The sequence below is a fragment of the Equus quagga genome, unplaced genomic scaffold (genome assembly GCF_021613505.1).
Source record: "Equus quagga isolate Etosha38 unplaced genomic scaffold, UCLA_HA_Equagga_1.0 268.1_RagTag, whole genome shotgun sequence".
NCBI classification, from domain to species: Eukaryota; Metazoa; Chordata; class Mammalia; order Perissodactyla; family Equidae; genus Equus; species Equus quagga.
In genome coordinates, this window is record NW_025799869.1 from 1241113 (window position 1) to 1253894 (window position 12782).

Here is a 12782-nt window from a genome sequence, read left to right on the forward strand (position 1 = left end):
CATTTTGACCAAGACGTGCCCTATTGTCCTTAAGAGGGTATTTCACACCACCAACAATAAGCACCCCCTCTCCAGAATCAGGGAACCTCCCAGACGGTTAAAATGAAAACCAACATGCTTGGCATCGGCATCACAGGGAGCCGAGAGAGGCGCCAGCAACTTCTGAAGGCCTCGTTTGCCATCAGAAGGCAGTGGGGCTCGTACCCACAGCAGTAGCGTGTGCTGAGAGGAGTAACTGTTGTCTGCATGCATGTGAGAGCATGTTCACCTGGAGCTGCAGGCCCCACCCCCAGACCAGGTGTTTCCCTGGGTCAGAGCCACTGACATCCTTGGGGGAGGGGAGGGGCGGGAGGAGGTGAGAAGGCCAGGCCAAAGTTGGTCGACTCTATGGTTCTTTAACTGAATTAAGAATAAAAGAGCACCGTCTCCCCCAGCGGATGTCCACTGTCTATTCCAAGCTGACATGAGCCTTGCTACCCTGAGGGGTGTCCTCACCTGCCAGACCTAGTTAGCAGGCGTCGTTTTAAGCTTTTAGAGTATGTATTTCCACGTACAGTGATGAGTTCGCGAAGAGTGTGCTCCTGTCAGAAGTTCTTCAGTGTTTGACTGAGGATATTGTGACATGACGAAAGCATCGCAATAACGCTCCCTGTGTCATACGTTGAGAGTTTTAGAAATGTGAAGTTTCCTCCCATTGACCCATGAGGGGGTATAACTTCCTCCAGCCCTCAGATTTTAAAGAAAAGCAATTAAAGTAGCTGTTTTTAGACAATTTCTTTTCCCCTCCAAGATGGTTTTCTTCTTTTAAATAACTCGATCTGTATCCAGTTGGGTAACAGCCAACTAAGGCCATCTGAAGACCAGAAGCACATCCATTTTTCTAAGTGACATGAACTTGTCTCTGCCATACTTTGCACCTTAATGAAATACTTTGAGACAGAAGTGGTCCATGGTGTTTTTGATGACCTGACTCTGACAGAGCGTATTCCTGGAAATGTGATCAGGCCATATTAGATTAACTTGCATGTTCCATTATAAATGCAACATTTTATATTGGACTCCATTATCAATGTTCCATTATGAATGTCTTTTAAGAGCTGTTCAGTGCAGTGTTCACTCTGGAAACAATTATCTTTTCCTCCTAATGACCTTGCGTGCGTTCTTAATCCTTGAAACCAAATTACGGCCGCCGCTGGTTCCTGCATGCTGGCATGGAGACGGGACGGTGGCTGGAGACAGGCATCGGCTTAATTGCTCTGCCTTTGCTTCCCGAAAAGTCCCACTGACGGAGCCTGTGACTCTCCTGTTTGTTCCAGTCGGCGTGGCCCATGCTGGCTCTGACTCCGGAATCCGCCTTTCTGCGATCCTTGCTGTCGCCTGCCTGGCAGGCGGAGGATGCTGCAGTGCTGCCCCCCGGGCTGGCACAGGGGGCCTTCCTGGCTGCTGGGCAGCGGTGCCAGCCTGGGCAGAGTTGTCAAGTTGGGGACGTTTGCACACCACACTCCCGTTTGGGTCTTCTCCTCTCTCCTGCACCTCCTGTGTCTTTGCTGCCCAGCTCCATACTCTCAACATATCCTAGATTAACCGTTTCTGGTGAAATTTCCTTGCTTTTGTCTCATCCTCTCAGCTCTACTAGTAACTTGCCCTGGTGATGTATTTAGCGTGTGGGAGGCACCTTGGAGAACCAACAGCCCCACCGTCTCCCACCACCTTGGCCTCCTAGAACTAAACCTGAGAAGGAAGGGTGTGCAGGTGGCCTAGGCACAGCGAGAGGGAGCCCAGAACGCCTGGGCCAGACCTGAAGCCGTCTCGAGCCCTAAGGGACCCACCCTCCAGCAAGCTCCTTTGTTCTAAGTGGCTGTTCCACAGCCTTCACAACAAGATCTAGTTGGCAGATTTTCTAGAACATTTGTCTTTCAACTTGTCTCTATTTTTTTTCTATTTCTATTCTCAGAGATTTTATGATTTGTAATTTGGACGTGGGTTAAGTGGAAGAAGAAACAGGACTTCATGGCCAAAGTGGGGTTTCGAGGTTTGGGGTGAGTTCTTTGCTAATAGTAAGATGTGACACCTGCTGTGCGCTGTAATGTCCCTAAGGCCCCTAAGATGAGCTCTCTCTGCTGACTAGTCCTACTGGCACAAGTCAGGGTTCTTACAGCCCTCTCAAGTCGTGTCTGTGATTTTAAGTGTTTAGAACTTTGTCCACATGAGAAGCTTGTAGCTATTGAAAGTCAGATCTCATTCAGGACAGATTCTGTTCCTTTGTTTCTTGCCGAGTTTGTCAGAAGGCTATTGACACACCAATCCTGGGTCTTTGTTCTGCTGTCATTTTCTATGAACTGTACTGAGGGTATTGATGATTATGTCAACATCAGCTTTTAGGAGCTCCCCAATCGTCTCAGGGCTTGAGGAGTTACCTTCCCCGAATCCATGTTTTGAGTATCCATGTGACCCCATCCCTGAATATGTAGTTGTGGTTCTTGAGGACATGTCCTACCTTGCATATGGGCGCAGTTCTGGACCCAGCCACAGTAAGTCACAAGACTCAAAATATTGCTTTGATGATGGCTCTCTGGGGATGAGCATGGGGCTCCATGAGCTCCGTCTGTCCCGCCAGTCCCTCCTCCATCTGGTGACAAGCCATGGGCGTGCCCTGGGCATGCATGCAATACAGTAAGACCAACACAAGAGCAATATTGAATTGTTCATTAGATCTAAAATTATATATATTATATATATCATTTATATTCCTGCATTTTTGAAGTATAAAGTAGTACATTGTACATATCTGTAAGCTAGTATATTTGTTTCACCATTTGTAATATTTAAGAAATGCTCATTCTTTATAGAACAAAAAAATGTAATAAATATTAAAAATAATTGCTCTGTGATACTTAATTTTTTTCAAAATTTGTAATGCGTTGCTCCTACATAAGCTGTCTGGAAATATCCGTAGCTAATGGGACACATGTAAACCCTTGAAGCCCCGTCCTGGAACCCAGCACCCCACAAAGACGTGTGCATAGAGTATTTACAGAGCATGACTTTTATACGTGTGGGATATCAATGTGTATATTTATATTTAAGGTGTATTTATTGTTATAACTCTATTATCATATTTTATCTACTCGACAGTTATAAAAGTCACCCTTGCATACAAGTTTCTAGTTAGTGGTGATGTTCTGAATATAACAAAACATATTCAAATAAAGCTTCAGTTCTGACCCCCTGGCTGGAAGGTGGTGGTCCTTATTCTTCAGGGTGTGGAGCGTGTGTGATGGGCTTGACCTGGTTCTCCTGCAGCTGCTTCCCTGTGCTATCCACCACAGAGGCACCTTCCAGGCTTGGCGTGGTCTGGGATGGGCGACAGCAGCTGCCCTGGGGTGTTCCAAGGAAGTCATCCCATCTGGTCCCCGTCACTGGGCTGAGGATGCTCCCGGCGGGGTAAGGCGAAAGGGAAGGAGCAGTGGTGAGGCCCTCCTTGGCTCAGAATAGGAGTGAAGTGACGAAAAACAACTTCCTCATCCATCTCCCCCTCTCCGCTCGCCTCCTCACCAGGGCCTGGCTATGAAGTGGCCGATCGAGCAGCCCCAGTCGGTGTCCTTGGGCACAGTCTCTGCCTGATGCCCTCGGGCCATACTCCTTCTGGCACTAGCTACAATAGAAAGCTGACTTTTGGTAACACAGGGAAAACAAGTCAATAACTATAAACAAGATAAAGTCCTTCCTCTACTACTGAATAGCTAGCTGACCGTGGGCAGGTTCCTAACCTCGCTGTGCTGCTGCAAAGTGGGAAGTAACGTGCTGCGTGGGTGGCCCTGAGGACTAAGTTAAGGATGAGCACAAAGCACTCAGCTGTCTGGTCCCATATCGAGCTTGCAATGGAAACAAAAACCCTCCAACTTGTAGGTCTCTGGAAGGTCTGAGGCAGTGTGAAAATTACTCTGTGCAGATGCAACCATCAACCAGAAACTTTCCATTTCTTTAGGCCTCTTCAACAGCTTCTGATCTTGATCTCAGCAGGCCCTTCCTTATTCAGGAGCTTCTCCGTTCATGGAGGTAATCACAATCAGCAGGCCCCATTAGGCCCCATAAAGGACATCCCATCAGGCACTTACCAAGCTTTAATGAGTGAATAAAGGTCAGTAGGGCTGGGTGGGGCCTGGGAACCTGCATTTCCAGTAAGATCCCAGGTGATGTTGTTGCTACTGGTCCACAGACCACACTTTGCATAGCGAGGCTGTAATCTACTTGTACTCCAATTTGGCTGCACAATGGAATCACCTAGAGGAGTTTTAAAACCTAATAACACCCGGGCCCTACCCCAGAAATCATGATTTAGTAGGTCTGAAATGTGGCTTTGGCTTGGGGATGTGTAAAAGTTGCCAGGTAATTGAAATGTGGAATGAAGTTTGAGAGCCACCGCTGTTCACCAAGTTTAATGGGGAATGCCTGCCAGCTCCCTAAATCTCCCGGGGGGAGGTTGCTTGCTGAATTGAGTTGCCCTTTAATGAATATTTCCAGGCTGCAAATTGGTGAAATTGGTGGGGGGTCCTGGCTCCTCTATGTAGAGCGTCTTCAAGATTGGCAAGGAGGGCAAAGTATTGTCAAAGCAAATAATCCATAATATGTAAGTCACAATTGGGGTGAGTTTATTATAAGCCAAGTCTGAGGACTAGCTGGGGGATTTCCTTCTCCAAGGAAAGAAGGGCACCAAAGAAGTGGGGTGTACAGAGTGGTTATATACCATCTTGGAACAAAGAGCATACATCACGTATGACAGGAATGTCTCTTATACTACTGTCACGAGATGCTTAGCGGGCACAGCAGGTCGGTAATTAATCTTTAGTTTCCGGGAAGAGATGCTTATCCTTAAGGAAATGCCGATAACGGGGGAGGCTACGTCCCTGTCTTTAGGGGCATCATTCTTGTCTTTGGGACACAGTAAATGTTTAAAGCAGATGTACAATGCATGCTCAACAGGCCACCTCAGGCCCTCTTGGAAAAGCAAGGTCAGGCGGAATTAGTTTTAACCCAAATGGCTTCCTCATATACTCCACTATATCCTATTGTCTGTCATTTATTCATCAGTAGAATCTAGGCATAGGGCTCCCACCCCGCGGCACCACCTAGAGGAGCTCCATCAGCTCTGAGCATGAGGCGAACTCGCTGGTCTTGGGTCTGAGCGCCAGGCTATCCAGAGTGTCCCATCCTTGCCTGGCCCAATCCCGGGGTGGCACACACTCTGTTCTTGACAGCTCCTGAAGTTCCCTCGATACCAAAGACCCATGGACCCCTTACCTGTCATGCGTTGGCTCTGACTAGCTCTTGCCTTGGATACCATGAATTGACTCAGTGGTCAGAGCTTCCTACATTCAGCACGCAGTAGCTACTGCCACAGCTGTGTCCACAGCGTCAACTTAAAAAGCGAATTTCCCTGTTATTTTACTCTCAAAACAAGTTTATTTGGGAAGAGCCAAAAGAATTGCAATTCGGGGTGTGCATGCTATGTTGAACCACAGACAAATGGAGCAGACAAAGGAGGGGAGCTGCTTTTGTAGAGAAAAGGGGGGAGTAGGGAGGGGCTGTCCTAAAGGAAAGCCCATTGGAGGAAAGCAACCGTTTAGGGTGGGCAATGCTTCTCATTGGCTGGGCTGTTGCCGGGTGGGGAGAGAAATCTTCCTTTATTAAAGTAATTGCACTTGCTGTTGGAGTTGCAAGCGTAGGTCTCTTCTTATTTGGAGTAAGTGATGACGTAGGATGGGGTGAGAGCTCCTCCTACAGGCTTTCTGACTCCAATTTAGTTAAGGTTTCTGTTATTAATTTCCACGTCACTCCTTTGCTCCTGCTTCAGACTGGGGCATGGCCTCGTACGCCTTCCTATTTTCAAAGTTCTGGGTTGCTCTCAGTCACGTTCCCATTCCATTCCCCTTTCTCAACTAAAAGAAGCCTTTGCCCATCGCATTATGTCACAAGTCGTTGGTGTGCCCAGAGAGGCAATGCCTCAGATATTTTCATATAACCTCTATTGTCTTAATGATAACAGCTATCACTATTGTTGTTGTTTTTATTGGTTTGCTCTTATAGCTCCACAGCTCCCTTTGCCTCAAGCAACATGAAGGGGGGTGGCCTAGGTGTAGGAAAACTAAGGAAACCACCAACTTCCAGCTGAACTTCTCTAAGGAGGGAGATCTGGGTGGGAGAAAAACCAAGTGGAGACAGGCCTCTCACAAGGAATGCAAGATGGAGGCCGTGCAGCTTCTTTATTGGGGCAACAAAGTAGACGTAGGTGTAAAGTAGATATGACATGTGTGTTGCCTTCTTGTCAAAGTTAAGATTATCCTCTTCGCAGTCTGTCTGATCACAAAGACGTATTAGCTTTCAAGAAGTACCTCTTGAAAGTATGAAGTGCCAAGTGCTCACTAGCACTCAGCATGTGCACACACTCAACCATGGTAATACAACAGCCCTCAGAGTTAGATACTGCAACGTATCCCCAACACCCCCATGTGACAGCCACAGGGTATTAGGAACTCAGAGGAGGACGAGGAAATGGGCTTCCAGATGTCATCATCACTGTGAAACTGACAACACAATTATAACGTGGGTGTGTTAAAATGCACTACCTTGGATGTGCTGTTCCTCTGCTCAGAAATCCTTCCTTCTGTCTCCCTGGTCCATCCTTGGATATTAAAACATTCTCCTGTTTTGCAGTGGAATACTACTCAGCCATAAAAAAGGATAAAATCATCCCGTTCACAACAACATGGATGGACCTTGAGGGTATTATGTTAAGTGAAATAAGCCAGACAGAGAAAGACAATCCCTGTATGACTCCACTTATATGTGGAAGTTAAACATGTGGACAAAGGGAACAGGTTAGTGGTTACCAGGGGGAAGGGGTGCAGGGGGTGGGCACAAAGGGTGAAGTGGTGCACCTACAATACGACTGAAAAATAATAATGTACGACTGAAATTTCACAACGTTGTAAACTATCATAATCTCAATAAGTAAAATAGAAAAAAAAACTTCCTATATTAAGGCTGCCATCCGATAACCTCCTCTATGAAGCATTCCCCAGTCATTCAAATCAAAACAATTCTCTCATTCTTCGGAATTCCTCCTGATTCCTGTTCTTCTGTGCTTTTCGGCTCTGATGACGTTTCATTATGCTGACGTGAGTTTTGCGTGTGTCCTGATTTGTTCCGTCCCCATTAACCTGAAGTCAGTGCTGAAGGCTCTTTGGCAACCTGAACTGTCCTTTGGACCCATAAGTGCCCCATAAACACTAGTAGAATGAGCAGCAAACCCCACCTTAATGTTCAAGGTGGGATTCTGTGCAGTTCTTCAAACGTCTCCATTCTGCCCCGTCTGGGCACAAGTAGGGTTGCACCTCCGGGTCCCTTAGCGGTCGAGTGGGATCTGACCATTTCTGGCTAAGGCACTGTGTGTGGAAGATACGCCTGTCGTTTCCAGACTGGAGCGTTTCATTGCCGACAAAAGGCCCTCCCCCCACAGCTCTCCTTCCCATCTCCCGCAGGAGCGACACTGTCCCGACAGGGGTTGCTCCGACGACCTGCGTCTCAGAGTGAGGACAAGGGTGAGACGGGGGCAGAGGCCCCTGTGGATGTATAGCTCTCTAGAGATGGATTAAGCCGTTGAGATGTTCGGAGTCTTTGTTTGTTACGGCAGTGTAACCCCCCTACCCTGACTGATGCATTATTCCTCGTTTGTAATCTCAAAGATTAGCATTTCCTTTTTGTCAAACTTTTCCTCTTAAAATAGCAAATAAGTAAATAAAATATACACAATACAAATAAACACAGTACTAGGAAGGATGAAATTCTTAGAACATGCCAGAATCGGACTTGTAAAGTGGTTTTTATATCCTCTTTGATAGATTATTAAAAAAAAATTCTCAAATTTAGGTTGGTTAGTGTCAATAAAAATGAATTCGACTACAGAAATGGTGCCACAAAGTCGGTCAGTGGGATGGCAGCTCTTCAGGCATGTTCAGGAGCATCTTGCTTTTGTCCTGTGAGTCAGTATGGTTCAAGTTGTGGCCCCTTGAGTAGCCTGTAGGCAGGTTCATAGTTTTCAAGGAAAAGACAGTGAAAGAGGTTTTTTTTAATCCTATAAATTTTACAAATGTGAAAAATAAAACTAATTGACTTTCACAGAGATCCCATTGGGTTCTCACAGCTGAGTTCTCAGCAGCCGTTCCGGAGGCCCCGGGCCTTTAGTCATGTCATCCGGGCTGGTGCTCTATTAACGTTGTGCACTTCATCTTGGCTAGCGTAGTTTCAAGCTTGTGGGATATACTTTCCTGTGTTTGTTAAATTGCATTTTTTCCTTTGTATGTCTAACTCATGATTTAATGAAGCATAAAAGTAGAGAGAAAATAGTAGCAAAATACTAAACTCAGAGTGTCGTAAAGCATGAATCTGTCAGTATGAAAATTTTCTAGGAAAAGAATCTCTCCTCCAACCAAAAGAAATGTGTTTAGGAAATAAGACAAAATATCTGATGATTCGATCAATATTATGAGTTGAACTCCTCAGGCCAATGAGTTGTTTTTTAAGAAAGTTTATTCATTCATCAAACTCTCACCATCATTAGTAAAACAATCATGATCCCGGTTTTTTTTTAACAGAACAAACGCAAAAATAATGGTTTTAAGTGTAAAGTTAACGAATCATTGTTAAAGAAATGGAATAAACCAAAAATTGCTTTTTTTGCAGCAGAAAGAGACACAAGTCATACGATCACAGAAAAGTGTGTAAAGCCAGACTCGAAGTTTATCACAGATGTTCTCAGAGAGAAAGCACAACTGCGTTTCGGTTCAAATTCCTTTATTTATTGTTGGATATCATGTAATGTTAACGGCCTGCCCTGTGGAAGAGCAGTGACCAGCACATTAGAGGGTCTGCTGATGCTGTTCCAGCCTTGAGTCAGTTCACGACACACCAGTGGGCTATGGGAGGGGTCACCAGAGTCCACACTCGAGGGGAAGATGTTCTGTTGTCGTCATCAACTTGTGTCTGTTTTGTAAGAGGTGATATGCTCTGCAGAAGGTAAAGGGGGGTTGGTCCCAGTGTGGACTAACTGTGAGCCCCACGGAAAGGGGGCGGTTTCACTTGAATGCCAAGTCGTGTATGCTTTACTGTCCAGAGCAGTTGGTGGTTAACAATAAGCCTCCAGCTCTTGATCTGTGGTTCAAAGAAACGGTGAAAATTGTGACTATAATCCAATCGGGGCCGCCAGCATCTCGTCAGTCTTCTACGTGTAGGAAATGTGGAGGGGCGAGGCACTTAGCAAGCGGCTTTTCAGCCCTGAGTATGTTGGCTTACCAAGTTTTTGACGTTAAAGATGAGTTATACTATCTCCTTTTTGATAGTGATAATGTCAGTAGCATGACCAACTGATATATTTTTAGAACACATTGAGTACCTCAACGGGCTTGAACCCATGACTTCAGGCCAAGAAATTATGGTTTTTTTGCATTAAGGTAGTGCATTATGTGAGCTTATCTGACTGAATATAACAGCAAGATCTCAAATATTTAAACAACATAGACTTTTTTCTTTGCATATGAAAGGGATTCAGATTTCATGAACTCACAAGGGATCCACATTCATTAGATGATTCGGATCCCCCTTCTCCAGGCTGTGGGACATATCCCAATGGCCCACATTGGCTGCTGGAGCTCCAGCTATCAAGTCCTCTGCAGGCTGTCAATAAGAGGATGGGCGCAAAGGAAAGCATGTGTACTCCACCGCACTTCTGTGGACCCTCATTGAGCAGAACTTATTCACAGAGCTGCTGCTACGTGCCAGGGAGACTTGAAGAGCCTGTCTTTTTATCTTGGAGGGAATGTGCTTATACAGACGTGGGGGCTCTGTTCTTAACAAGGGGAAAAGGGGTATTGAGAGGCAAGTGACTCTTTGAAAATGCAGGTTTTATTGTTATTCAGGCATGATGAGACCCACAGATCCGGAGAGGACTGCTGTTGAAAAGATGGTTTGTTATACTTACAGATCCTAAGAGGGGAGCATGCCGGGCCATGCCATGGCGGGCAGGCACATGAGGAAGCACCAGGAGGCAGAGGGAGAGAGGAGAAATGTGGTAAGAGCCTTTGTTGTGGTTTCTTGGGGAAGGAATAGGCAAGGAAGGGTGAGAAGATTTAGGATTGGGGGGTGTGAGTGATTTCAGTGAGCTCTGGGCCTTCGGGGCTGTCCTTGTGGCTGTCCCTGTTTTTCAGGTATCTGGCCCTGGGTGGATTAGGGCAGAGGGATGGTGACCTGAGTGTGACAGCGATAGAGGAGGCGGTGGGGTCCAGGCTCTGCACTGGTTGGTTTGCACATGAAAGGCTTGCTTCTGGGCGAGTCCCTTCTTTCTCTAGGGATTATCTAGCCCTGGGTTGGTGGTGGGGTGATGGGGGGGGGGGGTGTGGGGGCAGTCCCTCCAGGGTCAACAAGGCCCCAGATGTCAAAGCTCAGATTACAGAAATTAAAAGACAAGGTTCCTACACTGGCGATCTCTGCCACGCATAGGATATCAAGATTTCATGAGAAGGTAAAATGGCTTAATCATCAACATTTTCCCAATATTTTATGTTTTTCTGAGTTTGTTAAAGAAATAATGTCTTAGTATGAATAATTTAAAACCATATCCCAATGCTGAAAAAAACCCATGAGGAAGCACTTTCTAAAGCCAAATGAAGTAAGCAACTAGATTCAGAGTCCATTTGCCACCATCTCGCCACTGGAACCCGTAACCTCTGGCTTCTGTGTGCTCCTTCACCAAAATCTGATAAAGTGCTGAAAATGGAGGCCACTGAGAAACATCTCGTCATTTCTGCGTCCATTTTCAACCTCAGTACTTAGGCCTTAGGACTGTCCACCAGAGTAGTCAACCGCTTTCCCTCACCCATAGTGAGTGATTACTATGTTGAGTTAGGATTCTCTAACTTGGGGGAAATAGATGACCAATAAGGGATACTGACTATGCAATGAAATCCATTGCCTGAGCAAGGCGTCTGTTGTCAGGTCAGATTGAACAAACCATGTGGAGAGATTAGGGGACATGGTGGTCCCCTGGGGATGCTGCTTCCCCAACAAATAGGGATTTTCCTTGTGGGGTCTGTTCAGTTGTGCTGTTGTCAAAGGGCATGTGTTTCTCTTGACCACGCAGGGCATTCAGGTCCCCAGTCCTCTGTTTAGGGATCCCTGTAAGTGTCCAGAACCATTGGGTGGCAAGTCTTAAATGGCACGGTGTGGAGGATGGTAGTAGCATGTCCACACCCAAGGACCCTCACCCTTACGACTCTTCTAATGGTCCCCTTGGTGCCTTGCAGTCAGTGGTGTGCTGGGGCCACCTCTTACTGAGCCACCAGAGCCAACTGGGCCACTTCTTTCCGACTCTGGGTTAAATGAGTTGAAACGGGCCATGGCAGGAACATGCACTCCTTGCCAACTCTACAAATCAGGGCTTTCTTTCCTTCTTTTCTTTTTTCTTTCCTGGAGAGCTGATTGTTAGGCATTTACAGGACACCACTGCTTGCATGGACGAAGTGTTTTCTTTCTTTTCTCTCTCAGACTGTTCTCTGAGCGCTTCCTCCTCTCCTGGGTCGTTGTCATCCACCTTCATCCTCCCTTCACCCAGAACCTGCGTCACTGGTCTCCCAGCCCGTCAGTTCCCAGTTTATGGTTAAATTCATCATGAGCAATTGCCCTCTAAGATTTTTTTAAAATTATAACACTGAGTGCCGGCAGAAGTGTGGTGAGAAGTGGTGCGGCATTTTGGAAACATTTTTGGAATCGTTAAAAAAACTATAACATGTGTTATGACCCAGTTGACCTAACATTCCACTTTAGGCACTGCTGAAGCGAATGTTTTTTTGAGGAAGATTAGTCCTGAGCAAACATCTGCTGCCAAGCCTCCTCGTTTTTGCTGAGGAAGACTGGCCCTGAGCTAACATCCATGCCTATCTTCCTGTACTTTATATGTGGGATGCCTACCACAGGACGGCTTGCCAAGCAGTGCCATGTCCGCACCTGGGATCCAAACCGGTGAACCGCGGGCCGCCAAATGGGAACGTGCGCACTTAACTGCTGCGCCACCAGGCTAGCCCCTGAAATGAATTTGAAATGTAAAAGAAACAATCTTTCACCCAGAGATGTCCTTTCCAGACTTACATCGTAGAAGATGGGAAAAAACCTAAAGTCAGATACAACCCCACGCGGGGCGTGAGCTGCTGGGGGTGAGAAGTGATTTTCGGAGCAGTTGGCAGAGGCACCGTCAGCGACTTAATTATCAAAGAACATAACATTTAGACTGAGTTCACCAGGGCCGGCCCCATGGCCAAGTGGTTAAGGTCACGCACTCCACTTCGGTGGCCTGTGGTCTGCCAGTTGAGGTCCTGGGCGTGGACCTATATACCACTCATCAGGCCATGATGGGGTGGCATCCCACATAGAGGAACTGGAGGGACCTACAACTACAATATACAACTATGTACCGGGACTTTTGGGAGAAAAAAAGAGCAAGATTGGAAACAGATGTTAGCTCAGGGCCAATCTTCCTCAAAAAAAAAAAAAAAACAGGAAAAAGAAAATTAGTTCCTTTAAAAAAAATCTAGTTCACTAAGTCAAGGAAGTGTGCCTTATATACTTTGGAAAAATGTGTTTTAATGGGAAAGTTTTTCTGGTTAGTGCTCAATTAAGCCAGGAAATTAAATTACCCAGAACACTCGATTAATTGAAGACTCCCTTAATTGAGA